The sequence below is a fragment of the Ixodes scapularis genome, unplaced genomic scaffold (genome assembly GCF_016920785.2).
Source record: "Ixodes scapularis isolate PalLabHiFi unplaced genomic scaffold, ASM1692078v2 PGA_scaffold4__175_contigs__length_147842914, whole genome shotgun sequence".
Taxonomy (NCBI): domain Eukaryota; kingdom Metazoa; phylum Arthropoda; class Arachnida; order Ixodida; family Ixodidae; genus Ixodes; species Ixodes scapularis.
Genome location: NW_024609879.1, coordinates 39,145,880 through 39,148,380, shown reverse-complemented (window position 1 = coordinate 39,148,380; position 2,501 = coordinate 39,145,880). Strand labels below are relative to the sequence as shown.

The following is a 2,501-nucleotide window of genomic DNA, read 5'->3' as shown; positions in this document are numbered from 1 at the left end:
TCTGGTTCATTTTCATCCATCTCGGAAAAAGAATGTGTGGTGTGGAACGTGGTTATATACGCATTTGAGCATTTGACCACAGCGTCCTCTCGTCTATAAACGTTGAACCAAGGCATGCAAAGTTTAACGCGATTGTATACGTGTTTGACCGCAGCGCCCTCTCTTGTATAGACGTTGAGCGGCGGCATGCAACGTTTCATCCATGACATCCTCAGCTCTTGAATTACTGCCAGATATCGGAGCCCCCTACTCGTCCCGCAGTCGTGGCCGAGTGGTTAAGGCGATGGACTAGAAATCCATTGGGGTCTCCCCGCACAGGTTCGAATCCTGTCGACTGCGGTAACATTTTTTTCTTTTTTTAAGAAGACAGATGGGATGGCAATTGATGTGAGCACGGACGCCAGATGGAGAAGGCTAGACCCTAAGGAGCTTCGCCCCTAATAACTTCCTTGGCGCAGCAGCTACAGACTGGAACGGCCTTCCCCACCACATCGCCGCCATCACATGTCCATCCGTATTCATGGAGACTGTCGTCAACCACCTTCCGACACGAATGTCTGTTAAAAATTCTTTCCAATGTAACCCGACCCCTTATGTAATACCCCTAACGGGGTCTTTAAGGTAATAAAATGAAATGAAATGAAGAAGTCGCATTTTGCCATTAAACACTAATCATCATTATCACCCGAGACTTGAGTCATGTTAGTCGGCACTGTGAGAAAAATCTCGGCACCTGACGCACCAAGGCGTCTCACACCATCGGCGCATATGTCCTGCCTGCCCACAGCGGAGGCAGGTATGTGGTCGGCCCGGCACAGACACAAGGACATCCACACTGAGAACGCAGATCTGCTGTGGGATGGCGTTCACTGGCACTTGCTCATGAAGTAGTAGGTGCACAGTCTGTCGTAGTTGGGCTTCCTCTGTCTCTCCCTGATGACGCTCTTCACCTTGCCAAAGGAGGCGAAGGCCTTTCCCACTACTTCATTGGGGATGAAGAGTGGCAGCGAGTGCATCCGGATCTCCTTTTCAGTGCGGTTCGGGTCGATCACGAGATACATTCTTCCCTTGATTGTTATCTTCTCTAGGCATGATGTGGCCTCCTTAGCTTCCAGACTTTTAAGCGCTAGTAGCCAGGTGTGGTTCTACCGGAATGTCCCAATAGCAGTGACATTTTCTTTTCCCCAGCATTCTTCCAAACTTCCTGGAAATCGTTGATTTTGGTAGGGCCTTGCATTAGGGTCGCAGTAAAGAAAAAAACATATCCGCAATGTGCTCACCCATTAGTGGTGGTGGATGCAGCATCCCGTAGCTTCCTTCCGCGGCCGGTGCAAGGTGGGTGGCCTCAGCCGGTGACGCCGGTCTATTTACGATCATTTTGCAGAGCTCACCCAAAACACGTCCGTCTTCCTCGACAGACATGGAGCGTCTCTCGGGGGAGACGGACGTGTTTGGCTAGGCAAGCCTTTGCACTAGTAATCAGTTTCACAAGGTGCCCTACCAGTCTCAATCACAAAGGCAGGGTGGCCCTACAATGGTCCCATTTGCCGAGCTGCCTGAGCGAGGTGGAGCAGCTGATGAACGTTGAAGCTCAGAGCTTGGCCACTGTACAGGCCTCTTGTGGTGGTGACAAAAGCCCGCAGCAGAGCTGCAAATAAAATATAATGGGCTATTGTGAAAATGGGTTAGGGCACAAATATTTAAAGAGGCAGATTATTCTCAATATAAAGTTCTCATGTAGTACACACCGCAAGTAAATTTTTTCTATGGTGATTACTTTTGTGTGGTGACCAGGCAACCCTGCCAAAATTCTGCGTAGTCTGCCTCCGATAGTGACATCATAGTGTTGATAGGCCACATGACCCTGATCATGTAGTTGAACACTTTTGACGTAAAACTATGTCTTTCTCGCCACTTGGAAAAAGTATAAAGTTGGGAGGTTGATCTCATGAAAACTTGGTCACGTCACACAGATAACATTGGAGCACTCTCTCACGACGCGCCGCCTTCTGCCGAGAAGCGAGAACCGCGCAGTGCGCACATGTCCCCCACCTTATCTGCTGGCTTGGTCATTTGCTCACCTCAGTGTGACCCGTTCCTGTCTGACTGAAGAGGTGATAGACGCAGCTCCGGCAGCCGTAATTGCACAATCTTCACTCAGTGCTCTGGCCAACAGCCGAGCTGGTGTGCACTGCAGCACGGGCAGTTCACACGACTGTGTCGCACGCCTCACCGAACCGTTAAAAAACTGCACCTAATTCTGCATATGCATCTCGGAGATGGTGACAGGGGAGACTGCACATTTGCCTCCACCGAACTCCGAGTCACAGGCATTTGGCTCCCCTGCTGGAAATGGCAGGCCTGTTCCAATTGAAATGCATAGCCAAAGCCTATGAGCATGAATGTGCAATTGGCGCCGATGAGAAAATCCGATGTTTTGCACATTGGTGCAACTGGAAATGCTGCAGAGAAGCCGCAGCACGGGGGAAGGCCAAAGAATC

At 50.3% G+C, this 2,501-nt stretch overlaps 1 non-coding gene across 1 annotated transcript; it reads left to right on the top strand.

Annotated features, from left to right (window-relative positions):
• Positions 1-257: 257 nt before the first annotated feature.
• Positions 258-339, top strand: Trnas-aga. Its single transcript has one exon. It is a non-coding gene; the product is annotated as a tRNA-Ser (tRNA).
• The last annotated feature ends 2,162 nt before the right edge of the window (positions 340-2,501 follow it).